Source organism: Anser cygnoides, chromosome 10, assembly GCF_040182565.1.
Source record: "Anser cygnoides isolate HZ-2024a breed goose chromosome 10, Taihu_goose_T2T_genome, whole genome shotgun sequence".
Classification (NCBI taxonomy): domain Eukaryota; kingdom Metazoa; phylum Chordata; class Aves; order Anseriformes; family Anatidae; genus Anser; species Anser cygnoides.
The window spans coordinates 2,459,126-2,485,382 of record NC_089882.1 but is presented as its reverse complement, the minus strand read 5'-3'; the positions used below and the strand labels follow the sequence as shown (position 1 = coordinate 2,485,382).

General features: G+C 41.5%; 1 protein-coding gene across 18 annotated transcripts in view; it reads right to left on the bottom strand.

Annotated features, from left to right (window-relative positions):
• The window catches only part of TMCC1 (transmembrane and coiled-coil domain family 1), a 152,808-nt gene that overhangs the window by 105,730 nt on the left and 20,821 nt on the right, over positions 1 to 26,257 (bottom strand). For 10 of the 18 annotated variants that reach the window (XM_067002936.1, XM_067002940.1, XM_067002928.1 and 7 more), the window contains one exon: positions 23,535 to 23,593. The gene's annotated coding sequence lies outside the window, so the exon portion shown is untranslated. Of the gene's footprint in view, positions 1 to 5,892; positions 6,247 to 20,103; positions 20,257 to 23,534; positions 23,594 to 26,022; positions 26,146 to 26,257 lie in introns of those variants that run through there. The other 8 variants (XM_067002933.1, XM_067002929.1, XM_048074422.2 and 5 more) reach the window with 4 other exon arrangements.

The window sequence follows — 26,257 nt, the reverse complement described above, 5'->3', positions numbered from 1 at the left end:
GTATACAGGTAGCATTATTTCTCTGGGGACACTGGTGAGGAAAGCTTAGGTGTTGGGTTAATAACAAGGAAGTGATGCTCTGAAGGGATTAATAGCTAGTCACAAAAAGCAATGAAAATGTCCTCTAAGCATGGGATCCAAAGTATACTGCTCTTGGCTACTTCCAGTGAATGCATTCCCTATAACAGTCCTGACAGCCACAGAAAAAGGTGGTCTACAGGGCTGGACCATATTTTTGTGCCCATTTCTGGGCACCCCAGGACAAAAGAGATAGGGACATACTGGAGAGAGTCCACGGAAGGGCCACAAAGATGATCAAGGGACCGGAGAATCTGTCACGTGAGGAAAGGCTGAGAGAGCTGGGACTGTTCAGCCTGGAGGAGAGGAGGCTGAAGGCAATCTCACTGATTCCCAAAAATATCTGAAAGGAAGGTGCAGAGACGACAGAGCCAGGCTCTTCTCAGTGGTGTCCAGTGCCATTACAAGAGGCAATGGGCACAAACTGTACATGGTGCTGGGCACCTTGCTCTGGGTGTCCCTGCTGGAGCGGGGGGGTTGGACCAGACGGACTCCAAAGGTCCCTGCCACCCTCAACCAGTCTGTGATTCTGTGATAACTCTTCCTGACTTCCTTTCTGGGATGAAGGCTCTGCTGGTAGCAGTAATAAAAAAAAACTACTGTTCCATGCTTCCAACTACATGGGAAAGAGTAAGAATGTTTTTTCCTGTTAATCTTAGCCTGGTTTAAAGACTTGGATTTCATTCTAGAGCAACGGCAGGTGTGCAGACTAACATGTTAGTGAGCCATCTTGTTAGAGCTTCTTAGAGAAACCCTGAGCCTCGTCTTCTCCGGGCTGAGCAGTCCCGGCTTTCTCAGCACTTCCTCACATGTGAGGTACTACAGACCCTTCACCACCTTCGGGGCCCTTTGACAGACTCTCTCCAGTATGTCCACGTCTCTTGTCCTGAGGAGCCCAGAACTGGACCCAACACTCCCGCTGTGGCCTCTCCAGTGCTGAGCAGAGGGGCAGGATCACACCCCTCGACCTGCTGCCGATACTCTGCCTGACGCAGCGCAGGATAACACGAGCCTTCTTTGCGGCAAGGACACGCCGCTGCCCCAGGTTCACCCTGGTGTCTGCCAGGATCCCCAGGTCTTTTTCTGCAGAGCTGCTGTCCAGCTGTTCAGTCCCCATCATTTACTAGTGAATGGGGCTGTTCTTCCCCAGGTGCAGGACTTTGCAGTTCTCCTTGTTGAGATGCCTGTCAGCTCTTTTTTCCAGGCTGTCTGGATGGCAGCACAACCCTGTGGCGTACCAGCCGCTTCCCCCAGTTTTGTGTCATCTGCAAACTTGCTGTTTGCCTCCCTGGTCACCTGGCACCCTGCCGACTAGCCCTGTTTCTGCCTACAACACTGCAGGAAATCTCATGCCTTTCTCACTCTGTTTCAGGATTTCCTGATTTTTCAAAGGCCTTTCATCCAGCCAAGTCCAAATTCCGCAGAATCTGCGTAGAATACCAAGAGCTGATAGAGCGCTTCTCATGTCGGTGGATCCACTCCCAACTGAATCGCATTACACCAGTCAAGGTAGGGGGTGAGTGCTTCCCAAATTTCCAGGCATAGGGAGCTCGAAGCTCAGAGGACAGGGGCCCAGTCCAGCACAACGTTCAGCATCACGGCTCCCCAGAGGGAACACACTTAGGCCCTGCTGCCGATCATACACCTCGCTGTGTATGCCTGTACATTTCCTCTTATTTCTTGAAGAGATTACTGATGATTCCCAACAGTCTTCAGAGAACTAGGATAAAACTCTGGACATTTTTGTTTCCCCTTGGTGAGGCATAGCAGCTGCAAGAGGAGCGCGAGCGTCACAAAGCGACGCCGTGCGCTCTCCCGGTGTCGAAGCCAGCAGTGCCACCTGCTGTTCCCGCCAGCTCGCCGCGGTCGGGCTGGCACAGGAGCCCCCGGCCGCCCTGGGCAGTGCCCGCCGGCCACTCCCTCCCCTCACAGTCGGGCCTCAGGTGCCGAGGGCAGCCCGGGCACGGCTCCCACCGCCCCGCCGGGCCCTGCAGCCCAGCAGCTCCCCTCGTCCCCTGCCCCGGCCGCCGGGGGGCTCATGCCGCGGCAGGGGGCCGGCCGGCTCGCGGCACCTCGTGCAGCAGCCGCTGGCAGGGGAGCCCCCAGCACCCGCGCTCCAGCTGTGCGTGGGGGCCTCAGGTGTGGTGCACGCGGCAAAGCCGAGCCTTGCAGCTGCGTACAAAAGCCGTGGCGCTGGCCTGACCTGCAATACCACCGGCGCTTGGCAGAACAAATTCTACGTGCACTCCATAAATATCTAAAAACCAGACCTGCGGGCTCATTCGGTATTTCACACTCAGCAGTTCAAAATGAGCTGGTAATGGCCACACAGCAAATGGATGTGTACCCATAACTCCCATCCTCCCAAGTCCAGAATGCACCCAGGAATCAATCCAGGGGTGCAGATGTGCATACTGGTGCATGCTGCACCCTGCGGTCAGCCTGACAACAGGGCAGGCTGTGGACATGGAGGCTGTGGTTGCCACCTGCTTCGCCAGATTGCTGAATACAGTAAGGAGAAGCGCAGACCTTTAAGCAGGTTTTAAGCCCAATTTGAAGAGGGCAAGCCTGCCTGCATTGCTGTAACAGTGGTGCTCTGTTCTCTGTCTGGGAGGTCTGTTAGGTGGTTGCACCAAGGGGCAGTACTACCCAGGCCCAGAGGCCCAAAGGTGCTCTGCCCCAGTCCCTGCTGCAGTGTAGTGCCATGGCGTGTGGTACCATGCAATGCAGTGCAGTATGGTGCCGTGTCCTGCAGTGCAGTGAGGCACAGTGCGGTGAGGTGCCATGTCGTGCAGTGCCATGCGGTGAAGCGTGGTGCAGTGAGGTATGGTGCTGCGCTGCGCTGTGCTGTGCAAGCAGCATCTGTGTGAGCTCACACAGGAGGGAAGGAGGGGGACGTGGACCAACTTTGCAAATACAAGAAAACTGGACTGTCCAAGCTAAGGTAGGTGGGCAAAGGTGATTCACAGGAACACCGTGGATAAAGCTTCCCTTTGGGCTCTCTCTGTTCTGTCCATCAGGGAGGCGCTGCTGGGAAAACAGGTAGACTCCTCATATCTAGGTGCTTTTCTGCAAGCTGAGTGCCTGTGCAAGTCTGCCCCAAACACAGACATGCTGGAAAATCTCCCACACAAATAAATCCCCAGTGAACAAGGAAAAGTTAAAAAAAGCAAAATGTCTCATTTCTCTGTAGTCACTTTAGTGTCCAGAGAAGCAATGTAACGTTTTAGTGTCCCTGAGAAGCTCACAACCATGGTTATTAACAGTGAAGTTTACAAGTTGGGTGTGCTGGAAATCCTCTTCTAGCAAGCACAAATCCAGTCACATTTTTAAGTGACAAAGTCCTCCTGCTATAAGCAGACTTTATATAGACCAGCCAACCTCATGCAATCATTGTAATGCCAAGAAGACTGACAGTGGTTGATGTAGATAAACTGTATGTACTTCTGATACAATTTAATCTCTGATTCCTTAAGAATCATGAATGATAATCATGATGAATCACTATGAGGTCTCATTAAAATTGATTGTGCCATGAGCCGCAAGAGTCACAGCCTGGTGTAAAGGAACACAAAACCCAGTTACTGAGAACAAGAACAGATATGACGCTCTCCTCCATTGGAATTTAACTGGCTAAATTAGTGTACAATTTCATTTAGTACTTCAGTAACTTTAAGAACTGTTGGAGAAATTTCCTACAGCTTTTCTGAAGTGATCAAATACAGCATCTAAGACTACACAAAATCCAAAGACTTCTTTGACCAAACATCACTGTGTTGTTTCTGGACAGATCCTTAATGCTCCTTCAAGGGTATTAATCTGTGCCCTTGAAGTTCATCAAGAGCAATGCCAACATGTATACAATTCACAGCACTCATGTCAGAAACAAGGTATGCCTCTTCAATTTTCCTTTAGCCTAGAGCTTCCGTCTTTCAATTGGCAATGTGGAACCATTTTTCAACCGTTGACAAAATGAAATTGCATTTCTTTGAAAAACAAGAATCGAAAGACTGGGATATAACTGCTTAGGATATGTCTAAACCACAGACCTCAGGGAACAGACATACGACTTCGTAACTCTTTCTGGCATGACTAGTCTGCTGCAGAGAGATTATTGTACATAGTGGGTTCTATGAAGACAAAAGAAAAAGAGGGTCAAAACAGAACTGCACATACTGACAACTTCCAGGAACAGCAAACACTCAAACTGGGCCTGAAACCTGTATTTCATACCTAGTTTCTAGGCTAAGACTTCATGTTAATCCTTTATTGCTTACTACAGAATTGTACCCTGAACAAGTGGGTAGACACTGTTCATATTTCTGTCCCTAAAGTTCATACCGCTCCTCTGATGCAGTATTCAGCTACATCATAACCAGTGACGATTAATCAAATGTCAACATATGACTCATTAGTCTGAACTCTTTTGAACATCTTGAACAGCACTGCATCATTCAGACTGACTACGTTTGTCCTGGTCTGGGACCACAGGAACTTCATTGCCCGTTCACAATGTCTTGTTAGTAGCTCTTGCTGTCTAAACAATGTTTTTTCCTGCCTCACACTTCATGTACTGTTATCATAAAGGCTATATATGAAGCTAAACTTGCAGCATTGAAGTACAGACAAGGACAGGTTTGGGTTAGCAAAAATGGGGTCTTATTCAAACCAATTTAGTGCCAAAGTGGATTCAGGAACCATGGAAAGATTCAGGTCAGTTAGAAACCCATAAAGAAAACTCACTATTATTAATTCATGAATACATTTCTGCATCGCTTTTTCCACACAAAGTTCTCTGCAAACTCCAGCTGAAATACCCAAGGACTTCTTTTCATCCACTAAAATGCAGCTACCACCAGGATACAGCTGAAATGTGGAAACGGCCTTTGAGTTATTCAGGCCACATGAGCTGTTTCAGGAACAGACTGTGAAGTACAAACTTCTATAGAGCATATTCTCTTTGTCTGCAAGAGACTGGTGGGTATAGGCTCTGCTTTGGCTGTACTACGTGAGCTGAATATTCACAATCTCACTAGAAGCACAAATCAGGCTGGGGAAAAAAAAATGAATGCAGGAAGTCCTTTTTTTCTGTCTTCCATTTTAAGTGTGTGTGTAAGAGAGTCCAAGGGAATGAGGTTGGCTTGAGAGCAGTGTATGCACACAACGTTCCCTGAAGTGTACAGTATCAGTGAACTCAAAGATGGTCAGAAGTGTGCAAATGATGCTGGATTTTGTGATGAATTGAGGTTACGAAGTTCAGATCTGGACAGAAACATCTGAATTTGGCATATTTGAATCCAGAATTAGAATTAAATTCTGCAGACAGGAATGAGGTAACTGTACCTTTCTGTACCTCAGTTTCCTATGTTTCCAAGTAGCAATAAAAAAATTTGCTTTTGTGAAGACAAGATCCTCACATAAAGGCTTTAGAGAAGCACTAGTCATTTTCCCAACAACATAAAAAAGGGCTGATGGTTCAATTTCTAGGCTAAATAAAGAAGTGCTCAGAATCCTCTTTATAAAAGCTACCTGACCATTTGCAACCTCATTCAGTTTCCAGGACTGCACCAAGATTTAGAGCACTTAACAAGCTATTCAGACTGCTACACAAAGGCTATGTAATATTATGTAGTTCAAACCCAGGGCATTAACCTAAAATCACCTTTGACATACCCCAGATATTTTACTAGTGTGGAACTGAGCCTGCAGCAAACTTACACCATAAAAACAGAGGATGGGAACAATGTGTTCAGTCAAGTCCAATTTTTCACCCACAGGTAAAGGGGAAATTCAAATTGTAACTCAGCATGGTACCTTGTGACAGAAGAACGAGCTAAGGTAGGACAAGAAGGCCTAGGAAGCAGGAACATCAGGGACAAAGTAACTCCATGCAAGAGAGCAAAGGTTCCTTTCTGATGAGGTAAGAAAAGCCACAGGATTGATTGTCTTGTAACAATCATGGAATGTGTGTGCTCAGGGGCCACTTTTGGTAAACAGAATTTAGTGAACAGAACTGGCACTGGGGGGATGAACCAAAAAGCAGTTAAAGCAATGCCGATGCTCACATGGTCAGTGCTGGTACTAATGCATAAAAGGAACCAGCTAATGCCATGTCTTTGCAGACTCCTCGTAGATCTGCTTATGGCAGATCTGTCCAATGCATTGCTTATTAAATCTTTTTATATTTAAGCACAACCTGTTTGATTTGCCTCTAGGGGGAACAACAAAAAATCCCCAACACTGGTAAGTCATCTAATACAGATCCACTTGTAATTTTTTTGAAGTATACCTTAAAATGTAAGTGCTTACAACTAGATTAATTAATCACCAATTTATGGTGATTAATTTATTCATCACATGAGACACTTGTCCAAGGTCCAAAACTAGAGTAGGATACCAGCATAATTAATCAAGATTGGGAGTCTCCCTTATCAAACTGTATTGACCTGTTTAATAATTAATCCACACTGTTAAAACACATGTGCTGAAGTGTGTGAAGGATGAGAATTAAGGTATGAGCTTCACTGCTATAGTCATTTTTGTCATGATCTCATCATGGGAGATAAACCACGTGTTTTGTTGTGTTTTTTTTTCCCATGTTTTCATTAGAAATACTTTACTAGCATTGGAACACTACCCTTTTGTAATATAGACAGAGAACTTCTTGTGGATGGCATAAATTTACATAAACAGCTACCTTAGACCTGAATAAAATGAGGTACATTGTGAGTGCTCCAGAGGTGTCTGTCCGTGCGGGGAGGCCAGGTGGAGATCAGCCTCTTGGACCCCAGGAAGCCTCTGGAGCTGCGCAGAAGTCTGTCATACAGGCACCGCATCAGAATCCAGCTCCCACCTCAGTACTGGGGTACAGTACTACAGGCCCAGCCAAAGCTGCCCAAATGCAACTGCCAAGCTTACAGGGCTGAAGGAGGTCCAGGCCCTGCAGGGCTGTGCCGTGCAGAAGACAGCGAAGCGAATCAGACAGGCGAGTGAGGCTGTGAAGTGTACATTACTCACTCACATTGTGTGGCTCATTTTCAGCAGGGCTTAATCCAGTCTTCGTGTCTGCATGCAGGCGAAACGTATTTAGAACAATAGCTGGGCATAATTTGAATGGGTCACTGTGCTGTGTATTTCCTTGGCAGATTAAGTCTCAGTGGTATTTCTAACCTCTTACATTAAATTCTATTTCTCCCCAAAGAATGACAGAAGTAGCTGGGTATAGTTGTGTTTGATACCATGAGGTGAAGGGACGGACACCAGAAAACTACAGGGCCTCTTCTTGAACGAAGCCAGAAATCCCATGTGCATGCATCAAAACAATGCAGACAAAAAATCCAGGGTACATTGGTGTATACATATGATCAGACAAAGTGCTCTCAGATTGGATTTCTGCCAGACATCCTTTCTCTCAGAGCACAATCTTTGTGTGGCCTCTTTCAGGCTCCAAGCTATGATCTAAAAACACAATTTTTCTTTCATGTGGTGATGACTGAGAAGGTATGGGGCAAAGTGCATTTTTGTATTTAAAATATTTTCTGTAAAGCTTTTTTTCTGCACTACCATTATAAACTTAGAAATTTACATTTCTAGGGCAGATCCAAATATTCCTTTGACTCCAAACGTGTAAAGTGTGCTAAAACCATTGAAGCTGGTGGGAGGGATCAGCAGTTAACTAGCATAAACTTTCATGTGGACAGAGTTATACTAGATTGTAGTTGATTTCTCTATAACCACATCTGGACAAGAGATGGGATTTGTATCACCACAGCAGTATGAAGATAAGAACAAGAAACCACACTCCCGAGAAACCTAAGAAGTCCCAAACAAAACCTGTATCCGTGTTCAAAAACTTTAGAATTATCAAGCTTTGTGACTAACAAACGTGGATGTAGCCTCATTGATTCAAGAAGATTCAGGAATAACTTAGGGTTTGAAATTAACACACATCGAACTGTGGGTAAGCCAGTGAAAGAGCCCCACTCTATTTTACAACTGCAGCTTTAAAATTGTCAGCCCTGCTGGCCTTACCACCACATGCATATCCTGGTGCCATCTCCATCCCTTGGCGAGCAGCAGGCCTTTCTGCTCCCTGACTACCTCTGGACAGCAAAGGGGAACGCTTACATTTATCCCTGCTTGTGCTCAAAGGCAGCTTCATGACAAGCAGCCCGTTGGCATTACACCTGGCCTGGGGTGTCTTTGTGTGGAAATCTTCCCGCCTCAATGTGTGGGACAGCGTGAAATTAATATCGACACTCGTTACAAATGATGTACATTCAAAGCTTCGTGTTGTGTCCGAGCTGAGACCTAAATGAGTGTGAAGTGGCTGACAGCATTCTCACCACCACTGCTAATCATTTCACTGTCTCTTGATGAACAACAGTTGATGCAGAGGTGCTGAGGCATGACACGAACAGACAGCAGGAGGCCATGAAAGACATTATTGATCTGGTCACTAGAATGAGATGTCCTAGAATAATGATGACCAACCACAGGGCTTGCTTACTCAGAAACAAGGGATCAATACTCAAACTGGCAGCTTGGGAGGAATGATTTGGTGGCATAATAAGTTTCCCTCTTTGTGACAATGAGCGGTAAGCTCCCAGTTCTCATGTGCTGAGAGAAAAAACATGTTTACATTTTTCAGTCGAAGTAAAACTTGTCGGGTTTGCCACCTTCCGGAGGTTGCATGCAGAAAATGAAGTCTGCGTAGAAGACAAAATGGATTCAAGCAGGTGAGCACAGTGTTCTCACTTGTGTTTCTCAGAGACTCAGTGCTTTTAGGCTTCATAAGAGACATGCAAAGCCTATGTATGCTCCCCTAGTGCAATTTACCAGTAGGAACCTTTGTCAGAACAAAAATGAATGTTCTTACAAGAAGCAGCCCACTGTACAGGGAGCACTTCAGGAGAAATGCTGGAAGAAGGGACAAAAATAACATCAAGGTTGCAAGTTTTAAAGACTGATTTGTGTATAAAATTGCCTATTTAATGTCCACATCCTGAGAATCTTAGACCATCAGGCTTTTTGTTCTAGATCCAAGTATGTAACAAGAAATGAGAAAATACAAACATGGATAAAAGCCAAAAGTAGTTCCAAAAATGGTATTTTTTACTTGTTCTGGAGGATATGAATTGTCTTTAAATAAAATACCTCTTCGTCACTTTAATTGTTTTTCTATCAGCTCTTTAAGCTGGTCTAATATCTCAGCACTGGAGTCTGTTTCCAAGGATGCTAAACTGACCTTCTCTTACGTACTTAGTCAGATATTGAGAAGAGGACATAAAAGATTTTTCTGAGTTTGTAATCAAGACTTGCCAACAAAGAAATTTGTTCTACATGAGGTACTGCTGGATCAATAGGTAAAAGGCTGAAAGGAAATGTAACCTACCAGGGAATAAAGATGCATTTTGCAGGAACAATGTGTTGTCATTAGGTATGATAATTGGGCAAATGGTGGTGTGATCTTAAAAGCCTCTGTTGATCATATTCCCTTGAGTACATTATCCAATTAGGGGAAAGGTGCGTTGTGCCTTGCTTCCTTGTACTTCTGAAGTGGAGCGCAGGTGTGGGAAAACAAACGAGTCTGCAATCCTTGCTTTGCAAATCAATTCTTAATCACTCTAGTTCTTATTTCCATACCAGACTTAACTTGTTGATATTTATGAGAGCAATTTGGCAGCTCCCCTTTTGTGGTTCAAATGGGTAGTAGGTCCAAAAGATTTTTAAAGGCTTTTAATTCCTAATACCAGTATGTATGATTTATTTCAAGTCAGAAGCAGGAGGTATAGAGAGATACCCAATCAAACAAAGACTGGATTAAGCCCTGCTGAAAATGAGCCACAAAATATAAATGGGTAATGTACAGTTCCATTATTTCCTATTTTACTATGTAAGTATAGAAGCATTTTTAGAGTAAGATGCTGATGTTTAAAGCCCAACTTACACGTTCCATCCTCATTAAGAAGTCACTTATCTCTCTATATTATTTCACTACCTTAACTTATAGGATAAAACTGGAAGAAAGAAGCCCACTAACAGGATATTCAAAGCATATTCGCCTTTGAAATATTCTCAGTCTTCAGGACCACAGCCTGCTGATGTTCAGGAGAAGCCAATGGGTAGGCGGATAGGCACCGGGACAGGAAGGAGATTTTAAGAAGTCTGATGACTAGAGAATTCGTGACTGCAAAGGAAACACTTGTTTTCATGTATTTCCATTCTGGCTGTCTTCATTTCTCTCTTATAAGGTGTTAATGTATTTTGAACAGAGTAAGTAAAGTACAGCAGTACATCTTGTGCAATGCTGGAGGCAAGAAATTGGACTTGATGGACCACTGGTCTAAGACAGTACTTGTATGGCAAACTGCGTGCCAGTGATTTTGTGCCAAGATTGCCAGTGGCACCCCTACAAATCGTTTTGTAATCTCCCTACACACGGGTGAATTCCTGTGCACGTCATCCTCTGCTCAACAATTACCAACTGCAGTACACGTTAACTGTTTGATTAATATGGAAAGTTGTAATTAAAACCTAAAAGCAACAGACATTTGGCCCATCACACAAGAAAGTGGAAAGGACTCTTTTACTGCTTATTACTGAATTTCACATAAGAAAGCTACTATAAAGATGACATTTTCCTTTCAAGAGTAAAGAGGCCAAGAGCCATGACTGAGAGATGAACAAACTGGTAAACTAGGACATAAATTAGACAGAAACAAAAATCATAGCCCCCTCTGGGAGAGAAATGAAGCCTATATATAAAGTGTTACAGCTAACGATTTCTGAGTGACACTTTTACATGTTGATACAGCACCATGCAGGGTAACACGGTTACTACACATAAATAAGTGTGGCACATGGCAATGCCATCAGTCAGTCTCGGTCATCGTTTCCAAGCCACACATGGTTAATGCAGTTGTCCTTCTTTGGCCGTCTGCTGACTTCCAGGGAGCCATGTCAATGTCAGGGAAGGCTCAACGTCAAACTGTTCATTCAAAAACCATCGTAACGATTGCTTCTCATGTTGTGCCAGGTTCTATGATCCCAGGAGCATCCCTGAAAGCAATGTGAATAGTTCTTTGGATTTGTCAACATAGAAATAGCTGGGACACAGCGGAGACTTCTGGCAAGTAATTTCTCATTACTAGTTAAGGATATAGGCTGCTTCTTTTGTCTAGTTTCTGCTAGATACAAACTGTATGCAAAAATCTGCTATCAGAAATTCTTTGTTTTTGCCATCCTACAATTGCAAATGGGTTGTTGTTATCAAAGCAAAAAAAGAATAGTGCATGAAAAGAATTTAAATTTTCTTCTGATAAAAGAATGACTGATAAAAAAATCACTGCTAATCAGCCACACTGGTAATTGGTACAATGTTTTCAGATGTCTCATAAAATAGCTTTGAGAGGGAGTTTATCAGTTCTGAAGATGCAACTCACAGAACAATCTAAGAATGGAAGAAGCAAAGGCATTGCAGTTTGAACAGTAAGTGTCTCCTTCCAACGGGAGTTCTGGTTCAACAGTCACTGCCTTGTTTGGTCATCGCATTGTCTGTAATGAGGAAGAAGAGAGAGCAAGAAGTCTGGATTATGAACTACCTGCAGGTGCTGTGACCCATGCCAAAAAGAGAATCGGAAAAGATATTTCCTTCTGAGAGCAAACATCTAAGGGGTGTCTGAGACACTCTCCCAATATGCTGCTTTATTTACTCTTCCCCTCCTTACCCCAGGGACTGAGTGCTTTGCGGGGTGGGACCCACACTGTCAGTGTCTTGGTTGGGATACCAACCACAATTATTATGTGAGGTAGTGCTATCACGGAAATGCCACATTTTCCCATTTGTGCAGAAATACCTATCTAAATTAAATGCAGTACTGCTAATGAAACAATAATATTTACTACACACTTCACTGCCTCTCCATACTCAAATATAATTGAGTTGTGTTCCAATTCTACCTGGAAGCACCCCGTGAAGAACAATGTCACAAAGCAGGCCTAGAAGCCCTGGAATTCTCTCTGGAAACTGTAATTAAATAAGTGTTCGTGATCTTTCTCTTCTAAATGAGCAGATAACAATAATCCCTGCCTTTAATAAAATAAGCAAAGAGCAACAGCACCATTCGTTGCAGTCCTAGAATTACTTGCACTGAGAATCAGGTCTTAATACACCAGGATGAATGCAAAATAAGTATTTCAGTCTCTGTCCTAAGAACGTCTAGCCTCGTGCCAAGGAGTCCTGACCCCTTCTTGATGGACCTATTGATCCATCTGATCAATACACTAAACTGAATCCACTGGAGTTGAGCAGTCCCTACAACTTATGCACGTGAGAATATGTTATGATAAGAAGAACGACAAGACTGTCTTTTTCAGTGACTACTTGCAACTAGATCTGCTTATGCTTAACAGTGGCCCAGCTGATGCTCATCCAAAACTAGGCTGCCCAAAACTGGGCCCACCTGGGCCCACCCTCCCTCTGCGTGACTTCACTCCGTCCCTTGTACCAGCAATGAGTTCTTAGCCTAATGAATTTCTTCAACCAAGACAATAATCTGAGAAATACCATCAATTACGGTTTAATTACAAGGCTAACAACCAAGTATTTTAGTTTTCTCATCAGTCCTTAGGCTGCCCTAAGGTTAGCTTGTTCACTGTGACAGATACACTAAGGAAAAAGGCTTCCTTCCCTAACTAAGAACCCTGTAGTAGTACAAGGCCTGTCACCTGGCCAAACAATCCAATAAAGCTCCTTTTTTCTGCTGTTTAGTAGTTAAATTAGGAAGTTGGAGTGTTCTTATTTTCAAGTCATGTATTTTCTCATATGAGAAGCAGAGAGACTTAATTTAAAGACATCTTGTTCAGTCAGAAACAGCTAAATGGTCATTGATTGTTTTTCCTTAGTTGGATGTGTGAGTCTCTTTAAAAGTAGAAACGGTTTGTTATTTGTGCACTGTCCCTGTTGCCAGACAGGCTAAAGGGCTTATGTCAACATTTCTGGAATAAAAATTAAGTCAAGCCTAAACTCTCACACTCCTGAGAACCAGGAGGATTGCCACTGAATCAAGATAAAGAAGTTCAACTCCTGTCGCTTTGCTTGGTTAGCAGCATCTACAAGGACCATGGAGAGGAACCAAGCCAGAAAATATAATCATGTATTTATGTACTGACATTTCCCAGTAGCTGCACAGATTAGCTGCAGAAACCTGTAAAAGCCCCTTCCATTTGTAATGGGCAGAAAAATATAATCATGCCAACATACTGGGAAGGTTATAATCAAAGTCTCTCTGGGAAGAACGTCCAGAAATGTTGCTCCCATCCTACAGTAAGAGCAAATTAAGTCCTCAAATAAATGTTATATAAAAGTAATTAGCTCCTGAAAGGAGAGAACATTAAGACACTCATAGTGTGCTATCCATCAGAACAGGACAGAAGTGTTATGAGCGGTGTTTTCCACTCCTAACAAGCATGTGTAGAAACACACCTTCTATGCTGTTGTTGTTCCCTATTCCTTGAAACCGTGAGCACAGGAGTAAGGTGGACACTTTCACACAGCTATGCTGATTTCCCCTGACCGAAGGTTGAGGTACAGAGAGAAACTCTCTTTGGGTTTCACCCACACTAACTAGTGTAGAGGTATTTTGAGTAGGTCATAGAACTCCAGTCTTATCTCATCCATGAATATAACTTGAGCTGCTAATCTACGTTAAAACCCTATATATTCTGTCTTCACTAAAAAGAACATATATGGTTTGTAGTGACCACTTACCCTAATCCTTCCATCTCTGAAGCAACTGTTATTATTCACAAATGGAGAAGGGGAAAAAGGCAAAGCCAGAATGACAGCACAAGATCTTTTAATAACCAAACCCTGACCCCATCAATAGGTCACAGCTGTTGCTACGACTGGTTGCTGAACCATTTCTTTTTTTTTTTTCCCCCAAAAAAAATCTGTTCTGAAGCTCAATGACTAATCTTGAGGAAGTAAATTATATCCTGTACACATTTTTAGAGATGTATCAGACAAGTGGTTTTAATACTTCCAAATCTCAAGCATATACTCAATGCCACGGGTTGGGTTCACCTCTAGTATTATGAAAGCAATAGCATCACTGTGTTTGATGATTTGCTGATCTCAGAATAATCAAATTCGGCCCATTTTAGTCCACTGCATTAGGGAGACTTCTACTACTTGGTTTCTTCACCAGCATTCAGCTCAAATTGTATGCGGACTGTTTTTATTCTCACATTTATTTTAAAGTCATGAATATTCAGGAGTGTTTATAATAAAGAATAAAATTTATTTGTATATAGTACTTCTTGTACTTGGGCCACAAGTTCTTCTCCAAATAAACGATTCCAATTCTCACAGTGTGCTGCGAGAACAGTCATTATGCATCTGGGAATGATTGCTTGGAAAACAGCCTGTGTATGAACTAAGGTGAAAGCATCTTTCCTCTGTTTTTTTGCTTTCATTTTTGAAATGAATCAAGATTCTTTAAAAAGAAACAGCCAGAAAAGGTCAGGGCATAATTACTCTATGCTATGAAAAACAAAAGGTTTTTTTCATAAGATCTTGTGCTTTATTAAAATTAAATGACATGCAAGAGGCAGCTCTGAATGAAAATTATAAATAAAGATAATAATGGTATAGTTTAAAATGGTTAAAGTGAGAAGAAACCCATTTCTGCCATAAATATGAGAAATTCCAGTCAGCTAGATCTTTAGCCAATCATATGTGTTCTCGTAAATACATTCTGATTCTACTAAAATAAGATGCTAGCCTTGAGTTACAGTAAGAAATACCTTTTATGATCAACTCTATTGCTTCCACAGGTAATATTTGCACATAACCCCATTTAGACATGTTAACCAAAAGTCCACTGAAATCAGTTTTCTGGGGAAATCTGGAATTTCCATCAGGACAAAGCTGAGCATGAAATCCCAAGCTTGAAAGAACATTTGGTATACACAGCTCAAGACAGCCATTGATTTCTAATGATATATTTAACTTCTTTTTCCTAAATACCTAATAAACACCTTCCCAGGGAGGCCAAAGACAAGATAAAGTTTGTTCACTCCGTTTAGAGGTACAATGAACTTGATGTTTGTTACAGCATTTTCCCAGTATTCCTCTCTGCAATGGTGAAAGCACTGACTACTGCTACCCCCACACACTGCCATGCATCACCAGAGAAGGGACCTCAGCTGCTTCCGTTTCTTTAGTACTGCAGTCACCTGTCCCTAGAAGACAAGAACAGTATTTCAAAGAAATTGTAGTAACTTTCCTCTGCTTGCATAGTAGAAGACCAAATGCATCAAAAATGCATTCTTTTTTGAGGAAGGGCACAAGGTATTAAAAAACAAAAAGGCAAGAGGAAAAAATAAAGTTGATGTTCCTAAGATTCTAAACAGAGATGAGCAAGTGAGGGCACTGGTACCTTAACAGACCTGAGCTTTCTCCAGTTGGGCACCTAAAACCATGCAGCCACTGCTGTAGATCTGTTGAGCCATGTTTTAGTAGCAGGTAGGCTTCTGGTAGCAAAAGACACCTATGAAGCATGGGTACATAACTTAGATCATGCCATTCTCACTAAGAAAATAAAGTAGTGATGGTCGAGCTTCTTGTTTGCCTGCTTTAACATGGTAATGCTGTCAGACAAGTCCTGCACTAGCTCTTCCATCCACTGTGATAGTTTGTGAGGGCAAACATGAAAGAGGTCTCTCTCACTAACTCATGGACTTGCTGCCATAAATGTTAGCTAATGACTACAAATATATAGTTAGAAATGACTTTATTTTTGATACTTAAACATGTCTCTTGCTTCCACAGTCACTTCTAAATCAGAAGAACACTTCCTTACAAGAATAGTAAGAGGCTGTACAGATGTTTGGACTATTAATATGACACAGAATTGTGATTGACTGCTATGACATTACTATGGTTGAGGTGTGGTTACACATTCTTGTAGCTCTTCAAGTTGTAAAACACTTCAGTTTTACACACTCCTGGCTCAGCTGCATCCTATTCTACTGTGGAATTCTGGATGGCTGTTAAGTTCTCTGTGTTTCACTGTCCTCATCTACAAAGAGGAAAAGTACTTCTTGATCAGAGCTGGAAAGAGACACCCAAATGCTAAGTATTATTAAGATGCACACATTAAAGTATGCCAACCCCCCACAAAGTGACAGCATATCACACTTTTTGCATGTGCAAAAGAAAGATATTCCCTGTAGCCAAGACCTTGTAAAGTAAGTGGTGATTTAAGGCTGAGGTGAATAGGTATACTTGTTTAAATTTCTCTCTTGAAATCTACATTGTTCTTACCTGTTGAAAAAAAAGGTCTGCTGAGCAATGAGAATTACCATACACATTCAATGTGCGGAGTGATGTACAAAAATACAGAAATAACTCCTCATCTAAAATTGTCAATGTGCTATTATTTGACTGAACATGTGTGGGATTCTTGCCCCATCCTTTGCTTATTCCTGCAGACAGACTCCTTTCTAACAGCAGTGGAGAGTACAGAGCTCAAGATGCATACACACTGTAGTCAGCTGTATATGAAACATAAACAAGTCAATCACATGGTAAGACAATTTGTGTTATAAGTGAGGTATTCACTGCTCAGCAAGCAGTATGCTTTACTTAACAGGCATCTGCTTTTGTCTTTAAAGGGAACTAAGGAGTTTGTCACAGTATACAGAGACTTTTTGATTTCATAGTGCTGCAAACAGACTCACTATGCAAATCGAAATATTGTACTGTAGGCTTTACATCCCAGCACATAGTCAAAACTTCCAAGAGATCACGATGCTTCTAATAGATTCTCCTTTAGTCACAGGTCCATACTTTCAGACATGAAAAGGTACTAGTATATCACTCATGTAAATTACTTCTATTGGGATTTACAAAGGTGACACTGCAAAATTGTTATGTTCTAGGCAGATCCCAGATAGGCCATGCTTTACATGCCATTTTAAAAACTGGAGTGCTAAGGTATGTAGAAGGATGAAACAGCTCCAGGTTCCTGTGAACTGTGCCACTGCTCTTTGCAATGTGGAAAGTGTCACATTTAGATACCTTGCAACTAGAACTACTTCTTAGCGTGTCAAGACCTTGACTGAAGTGTACCTCATAACTTTGATATGCACACACACAGAAAGGAAGCCTAAACCAGACTGTAAGTAAACAGCCCAGAGCAAGACCAACAACTCTTCCTCAACAATCTAGGCCTTGGGCACACTAATAAGCCTTAATGTCCCTGACCTGCCTCAGCTGGGGCCTCCACCCACAGCCCAGGAATGCTGTTCAGATCAGCTCTGCTCCTTTCAGTTTCTGTTAGACACATGATGGTCTCCAGCCCCGTTACAGCAATGCCTGGATATAATGCCCCTTTACTGGGATTTCACCCCTTGGACAGGCTTGACCTTGGTCTAGCTTCATCACTGCAGACATGTTTGGCAATCTCAACCCGATTCTAACCCTGACCTATGAACTGTCTTCCAGACTTGACATTAGGCCTGCCTTGTCACCACGTTATTGCCTTATGCTCTGTTTTTTTAGTTAGACCTGGCTACCAGCTCCAGATTTATCCTGCTTGCCTTGCTTAGGTACTGTGTTGTATATGCAGTGCAGCTGAAAAGGTCTCATAAGAGGAAGAACACAACTGCTTTCTTAGTAAAGTACACAGTGTTCATTTATCCTTTTAATTTCTAATTTAATGATCTTGAAGTAACTTCTAAAGCCCTTTAAAATCCTAACGAGCTGTTAATATACACTAATGGATCATCATTTACATACAGACAGTGGGAAGAAACAAAACACAATTTCAAATTTGTTTAGTATAGGCTAGTATTTGGGAAGAAAGTAGAAAAAGCAGTTTTCTTCATTGCATTGGTTTGCACAACTTTGGTGTTACTGCTTACTATTTTGTATTTCCAAAAAACGTCACAGACAAATTCTGAAATAGTATACTTCGCCTAATTCTTTTCTTAGATACAGGCTAAATCCTTTCTGTCTGCTTTTCATAGTGTTTTGGTATCATATTATCAGGTATGAGTGATGTGATGGACAGTGGAAAATCTTATTTGTGTGCTCTCGATTGCCAAAAAATAGAACGCTGTCTTGTGTTATCAGCCCCCTTCAGAAAAGAAATGGAGATGCAGGACTTCATAAGATTAAAATGCTATCTGAAAACAAATCTGAAGAGACAAAATAAATCAATGAGGTAGCTGCAGTTTGCTGCCATTCACAATCAAGTCCAAAGTCCTGCACCAAAAGGATTAACTGGCTGTGAACAGACTTAGAAGCTGATCCTGTCTTTCTGATGTTGGTCAGGCTGTGACTATGGAGAACTTCAGAACTACTGTTTAGAGTTCACATGCAGATCATCAATGAAGTCTACAGAAACATGTCTTCATTGTAATCAATAGTGCCCACGATATTCTCAGGTGAAAAATTTTGATGTCCAATGCAGAAAGGAAGGAACAAAATACTTTAGCCTTTCTGCTAAGCAGAGTAAAGTAATAAAAGTACTTTATATCCTTACCTTATCTGATTGAGGCTGGACATGCAGCTTATATTTAAAGAATTTCACAGAGAAAATAAACTAAGTGTATTTAAATGAATAGTCTGAATGTACTGTTAGAATATCAGTGTGAATGGATGGTCCTCCAGGATTTGAGGCAGTACAGCATTCTCAGATGTGTGACTCCAGTCTGCTTAGTGACGTGATGTTGAACCGCATGAGTTTATGAAGCTCTGCATTTATCTGACTGGTTTTCTTATACAGCTGTGGAATTGATTGCTGAATTTGCCAACAGCGTTATGCCAGAGATTTAAATGCTCATTTAAAAACAGTGGTAGTTCAATAATCTGCTACTTTCAATCAGGTTTAGAAGAAATTTTTATTGATCTCATTTTCCCTGTGAACCTCAGAAATTGTACTAATAATGGACTTTATTAAAGAAGGATGTGACAGACTCCAGTGGAGGCTAAAGGAGAAAGAACAAGCTCTTCAGAACAATACCACATCTTTTCTACATTTGCCTTCTGGAAAAAGAAAGGTCTCAGCATTACAGTGCATTTTCTCCCATTGTGTTTGCAAAAGAGGAAACACTGTGGAAGACTTGGCTAATTTGTAAAGTAATGAGTTTTCAAGCTGCATATCAAGAGCCTTTCTTGGTTAAAATTACTTATTTTCTTCTGTGTTCGTAAAGGAACCCTGTTGGTTCTCCAAGTAAAGAATGGAGGCTAAGTATATCATATCAGAGTTTGCCAAGATATGGAAAATGTGAAGATATGGCGATCAGGTTAAAAAATAAACCTTGCAATGAATTCAAAAGTTCAAAACATCCTGGATGTTTCTACATGGCATCACACCCGAGACAACTGTACTCACACAGCTCAGATAGAGGCCAATATAACCTGCTGCTTGTGACCAGATAATTGGCCTGCAGTTAATTGGCCTTCTCTTCTTGCCTTCTAATCAGAAACTCTTCTGGTACCTTTTTGAGCATCTGAAATCTTTTGCTTTAAGACTGCCCTTCTACAGTACCCTTCATTATACTGTGGTAGACTCCCAAACTGATGACACGTTTTTCCCCCAGAAGCTTTACCCTAGTTGAACAGAACTTTGACACAGTGGTAAGGATACATCCCCATACCAGAGGATCTTATGTTCGCTTCTGAATTTATTTTTTTTAATTTTTTTTGCATTGCAATTCATTCCCTGACAAAAACACAGTAACAAATGTAAAATATTGTCAAGCAAAATGTATTCTCTCAGAAGCCTGGCCTAACTATTTTGTCCATGTGCAGAGCTAGATTGTTTCCTTATGTGTTCTAATAAACAGGAAGTATGTTTCCTTTAAGTAGTAGGACTATTTTAAACAACCAGGCCACATAGGTGAGAGGGTGGTATTCCCATGACTGTTGTTTTTAAAAGCAACAATGCTGAGAGCTGCAAAAGTAGCTGCGTAATTACTGTGATGCACACTGAAACCAAGATCAAGGCTGACCTGTCTGGTGATTCTCTCTCCATCTCTCCTTCACAGTTCAAGAGGAAGATGACAAAAGCAAGTCCTCAGGGGGTAAAACAGTCTCAGTTCGGTCCCTTTCAGCTTGTTGGAGTACAGGCAAGCCGATCACTAGGCCTGCAACCATCACAGCAACTGGAAAGGTAGAGAATTACTCTCACATGGTAGAGGCAGCAAACAGGGAAATGCCAGGTTTCTGTTCACATGCTCTTCCTAAGGCTTTCAGATGAGCACCTGGAAGCTGGGCTGTCAAGTCACTGTTTGTAAAAGCAGTAAATTCTATCAGGTATTGTTGTGCTCTGCAACAGGCAAGTTTTCTATGTGAGTCCGTTCACGATTGTTGCTGCTGAAATTCCAGAGGACCCAAACCCTCTGGCAAACAGACGGCATCAGAAGCAAACTGATCACGGCAACTGATCACAGTTCTAAACTGTTTAGCGATGCTTCTCAATTCCCCATTACAGACTGGTCAGTGCTATGTACATTCAAGTAAAGAAAACTGCTACATGCCTTCTTTCTTCCTATGCAAGTATGCGTTTATGGAATTACTTTGCTCAGTACCTTGCTCCATACAGAATTGAAAGTGATTTTAATGAAGATGGAGTTACTGTTTTTCAATAAAAGCATAAGTAGTTGTAAAAGGTCAATAAGATTTACTTTGGTATAAGCTTAGAGATCATTTGTTATTCAAATGACAAAAAGATGCTGTGTCTATAAAGTTGAGTTAATGATCAATGGCACCACCCGTTTAACAGGTAGTCCTTGGCATTTCCATAATTTCCCCATGCAATAAGACTTGAGCTTCGCTTACGCAACATGAGCATGGGAGGCTCAGAAATAATCATAGATTATTGCTGAGATCTTCCAAATGGTATTTTAAAAACAGTCTTGCAGCTTCTTATTTCTGATGAGCCATTTCCTCTCAGAATGCCAAAAGGTTGTTGTATTTTTCAATAATAACTACAAAAATGTAAAGTTATTAAAGTCTTAACTCTGCATCTTCCATTATGGCCTCTGAATCACACAATTACTGAAATGAAGGTCTAAAAATGATTCAAAATATATTCAAAAGAATACAAAATATTTCTTACATTTTCTAGTTGCAGATCTATGAGCATTTTCTAGGGAAGATATAGATCATCAAAGAGCAAATTTAACTAAAGAATTGATTTTATTAGTGACCTTTTACTCATCCCTTTCAACTCATTCCAAACCCTGCATTGTTCTATACAGGTTGAAAACCACTGATGTGATTCAGCCATCTCTACACCAAAGGATATGAAGACCGTCATCAGACATTCCAAGAATGATGGAATTCCACCATACCAGGTTTTAGGGGCCAACAGAGAACATTTCAAATCTGATGGGAACTATAGACAAAGAAGGAAATGAGTACTAGTATCTGAAGAAGGAGAAAACTGTTAAAGTCATCACTGGACTGTAGAAAGAATTCTGAGAAATCGCTCATCAAGCAGGATCTTACAGCATTGTTCCTGGGCCAAGAAAAGCGCTCACATCACAGTCACACCAAAGCTTCATGTGAGTCCACTCAAACACAACTTCTCTATTTACTGTTTTCTTGACTTAAACTTGCATATCAGGCCCACTGGGCTTGGTGAATTCTACTTGCTTTTCAAAGAATAACTATTAACAGTGCTTTGACTTCTCTTGTCTCCATCTGAGAGTTTCAAAGCATGTCATAGACATCAGAGTCCGCATCTTGTATCACTATCCCTTGTTGGTGGACAGGAAGCACAAAATTCAGATATTTAAGGGCCTATGTTATTTCAGTTAATATCTAAGAAAAGTCTCACTGATTTTAACTATAGTTGGATTTCTGCCTTGATGCATCACTAAGAGTCACAGAACAATTCAATGGGAGATACAGAAATAGAGTACAGCTGTCCCAATTCCCAGACTCCATTCTAACCAAATGACCATGTAGCCTCCCAGCTTGGTGCTTACAAAAATCACCAACTGCTGTAATTTGCATCTGCAAGCCATTCTTTAACTAATCTTAAATGTATCTTTGTTCATAGCCAGGCTCAGCCCCCAAGGCCCAGGAGAGGATTGACAGAAGAGATGAGAAGCACGTAAGCTTTGTGTCTCACAGTCCTCTCAGCAGAAGCAGGTATGAAATCCTTCCAAGAATTTTTACTCTAGCGTTTCGGGTTCACTCACTCAGCTTCTCTTGGGATGTACAGCATGCCAGCTGGAATTACGTGAATAGGAAGCCATAAGGAGATCACAGATTCCTAAAGGCCAGCACTATTCCTGGTCTTAGCATATACCTCACTGGTTATGTTTGTGCCTTTATTGTCCCATAAAGCATGATACCCATTATTTGGCCTACAGAACAGCTTTAATTATAATCTCTGTCCCCAAATGGCAGCTACATACCCATTGATTCTCACTTCATGCTGTTTGTTCGCAAACAAATCCATTAAGCACCAGTGTAAAAGTCTACTGCTATTATAATGTCTATGGAAGTTATTATAAAGATGCAAATTACATAAAGGTCTGTCATTTCATAGTTAGTAGTACAATATGAAAACCACATAACTTGAACAACTGATTATGGGGATCTTTTTTTTCTTTTTTTTTTCCCCTAAGTATCTTTGCTGTGCATCAAGGTTCATCTAGATGACTAGGAATGATGGGCTTGGGCACAGTTCTAAACTGAGTACTCAATGAACTCCCCTCACATTAGCCAGGTAATTCACTCAGCCCTCCAAAGAGGGGACTTGAGGACCTATTGTGCTCTACACAATCCTTAAATACACATTTGGAACATGAGCACCTCAGCACTGCATTACACCTCCAGTGGCTTCTGTGGTTAGCCAAGTACAGTGCAGACATCCCTGCCTGATTTCTGGCCACTAACCCATACGCTTTATATAGTGAAGGTCTGAATTTTAAGTAACGGCTTCCATTTTCACTAGTGACGTTAGTGATAGATAAAACTGATAAACTAAAAAGCCCCTAATTATCTTTGTTCATAGGCTTTAAGGACATGGGGTGGGGCTAATGGACAATAACAGAAACTGTGAACTGTATCACTATTTGCAAAGGTCCTCTCATAAAAGATCCATGCTGGAACTGGAGAGCAAGAACTGCAGTTGTCTTCCTCCTGCTGGTAATACCAAGCAACCAGCTTTCTTATATTCTTGTCCTTACAAGTGGGAATAACTCCTTGCCGGATTTTATAGAACTACCATCCTTCCTTCTTCCAAATCCTTTTGAAACACTGCAGCAAAACTTACAAACCAAGTGTACCTAGCTCTGATTATCCTGATGGCTACCAAAACCCCTGAAATAACGTATTTATACTAAATTATTTCATACACTTGTAACACATCATTGTCACTGTCTTAGGATGTACATTCCCATTTTTACTTCTGTATAGTACTTACCATAATGGGATTCTGACCTTCACTGTTGCTGTACCACAGGACTCTTAACAACCAGTAACCTAAAAGATAAAATGACCAGTCTTACTGCAGGAAGAGAAACACAAGGTAAGCAAATCTAAGCCTTCAGAAAATGAGACGGCCAATTAACTTAGTAACTATTAAGAGCAATAAAGACAAGTCAGGAGCAGGTCATCCATAACAAACACACACATAATAACATATGCATACAGGCAAACAGAAACAAGGAGAGGAAGGGAGCAATACTTGAACAAACCGTTATCCAATTCAATGACCTCAGCTGATATGACTGGCACCTGTAATTAACTTTGTTAATAATGCCAAATATCTGTTCAGAATTCCTCTCTACATCTGATTCCGAGCTGCAGCTCCCTTAAGAATAGCTGCTTTTTGGGTACTGTATATAGGTAGGCAGAAACAGATCTGGCTTCTCGACAGGGTCATGTCACCGGCACCACTTCCCTTTCTTATCAGACCAATGTGGTCAACATGAAACCAAACCACATTCACACTGTATCCTTAAAGCAAGGCTTGAGGTTGCTTTGCTGAATATACCACTGAATAGCTTGCTGCCTTTTACAGCAAAAGAAAGCAACAACAATAAATAAAATTATTTATTTTTAAAGCAGCTATAGAAACTTACGCATTTCAGAAAGGAAGATGTTCTACCATCAGCTACAAGGGCCAGTTCTGGACCTTTTCATTCTACTTTTACTCAGTCTTATTCATGTTCCCACTGTGGCCTCTGATCTCTACCTACTGGGCATGCATTAGGTACGCCAAACCATCAGGAGCTTCTGAGCCTTGTGTCTTTGCCATTTGAACAAGCAGGGACTGTCAGGTGAGATTTTTAAATGTGCTGTGTTGATAATTCCCATTGAACTTGACAGAAGAGCTAGGTGCAAGCTGACAACTGGAAACTTTAACATCCTAACTAGCATTTTCAAATACTTTGTGCAAAACACTAAATCTCTTATCGCCTCTTCTCTTGCATTCAAATTTACTCCTTTCACATCCAATTATGCTTTCTCCACCATAATTAGGATGTGTTAGCAGCAAGTGTAAAGGCACACCACAGAAGAAACAAGCATGTTTCTACTTTAATTGCCATGGGAAGCAGTGACTTATTTACAAACCTTCAACTGACTTTCCAAGTTACTTGACAGTGTCAATCAGGCTTGCTTCTTAAAAGGAAGGTGAATGTCCACCATTTCTGTCATACCAAACTAAATATCCCTTAATCTCTTGTTTCTCGATCATTAATTTCTCCCCAGCTTAAAAGCAAAATTTTGGCAAGGTATACCAAACTGCTGAAATTTGTTTTGTCCAATGACTAATTCCCTGCTTGGAACAAAGCAGGGAATCTTTTGATTGCTGCTATTAGCAGCTGTGAGAAAACAACAGGCTGGGAAGCTGTTGGTTTTGATGCCTGGTGGCATAGGGTCTTGTTTCATTAAGTGACATTATTTGGTTTGAAAGATCTTGGACTGTCCCTGGAGCAAGAGACAAGGCACAATGATACTCTTTCTGAAGATGACCACTTTCTTTCCATATAACAGGGTTCTCTCTCAATTAGAAAACTACAGAAATGACCCTGCATAAACATTACTGAGATAATTACAAACTAATTACAACAGTACAGTGAATCCATTGAGATCTTTAATTCCAAATTGCCACCATCCCAGAAGGAATAAACTGTGAGCTAGACTGACTCTTAAGTATACAATTAAGCCTGTCAAGTTCTGACTCCATAATATGCTGTTTAGTATTGAAAAGTTTATCAGTAAGCCAGTATGCAGGATTAATAAAATGATGCTTTGGTTCTGATTCCTCATGAAACTACAAAACAATTTTGCTGATACACGCAACATGCTATTTATACTCCTTCTAGCAAAAGTTTTAATGCTACACAGGATATCCCTCCTCCCCTCTAATATATTAGCCTTCCCTAGCCTTTACAGATTTCAACTAGTGAGGCGAGCTGTGTGCATTCCACATGGAATTTACTCAGTAATTCTATTAAGAGCATCCCTGCACAGAAATTAATGTCCTCATCTCATTCAATACTTGTCCTATTCATTATTTAAAATAGAATACCTAATCTCTCCCTATATTAAGTTTCCTCAAAGGATTTTGTATTTGTTTCAAGGAATTCATGAGACTAAGCTTCAACACTTCTGTGTCTGCAAAACTACAAAACTTTTGGGCTTACAGTTTGAGCAGAATGTTTTGCCATTTCTGGAATTTTTTGAAAGGAGAGTCAATTGAAAGTGCCAGAGCCTTCAAAACAGGCCCTTTACATTTGTTCCTCACCGTTTTCAGGTCACATTTCAAGTGATACTCAGCATTAGCCAGCAGAGCTTCTAATGATTTCACCAGATTTTCTAGGACAATTCAGCTGACTGTCTTTAACTAGCAGCTACCTTAAAAACGGCCCTGGATCTCATATCAGAAACAAGCTTTTCCCCACCTCCAATGCCTGTAGTAAGCAGCAGCAGCAGCGCCAATGCTGGGGGCTCAATACTGGAAGAAATAAAGTCCATGGTAGAGGAGATGCCTTCATTTCCACTCCTAGATTTTATCTTCCCAACTACTGAAATTAATGGAAAAAGCATCATTAATCCTCATTATTTCTGGGTTTTGACGAAACTACAACAAAACCAACTGGGATGTGACATGCTCTGCTACTGACTATAGTGAAGCTC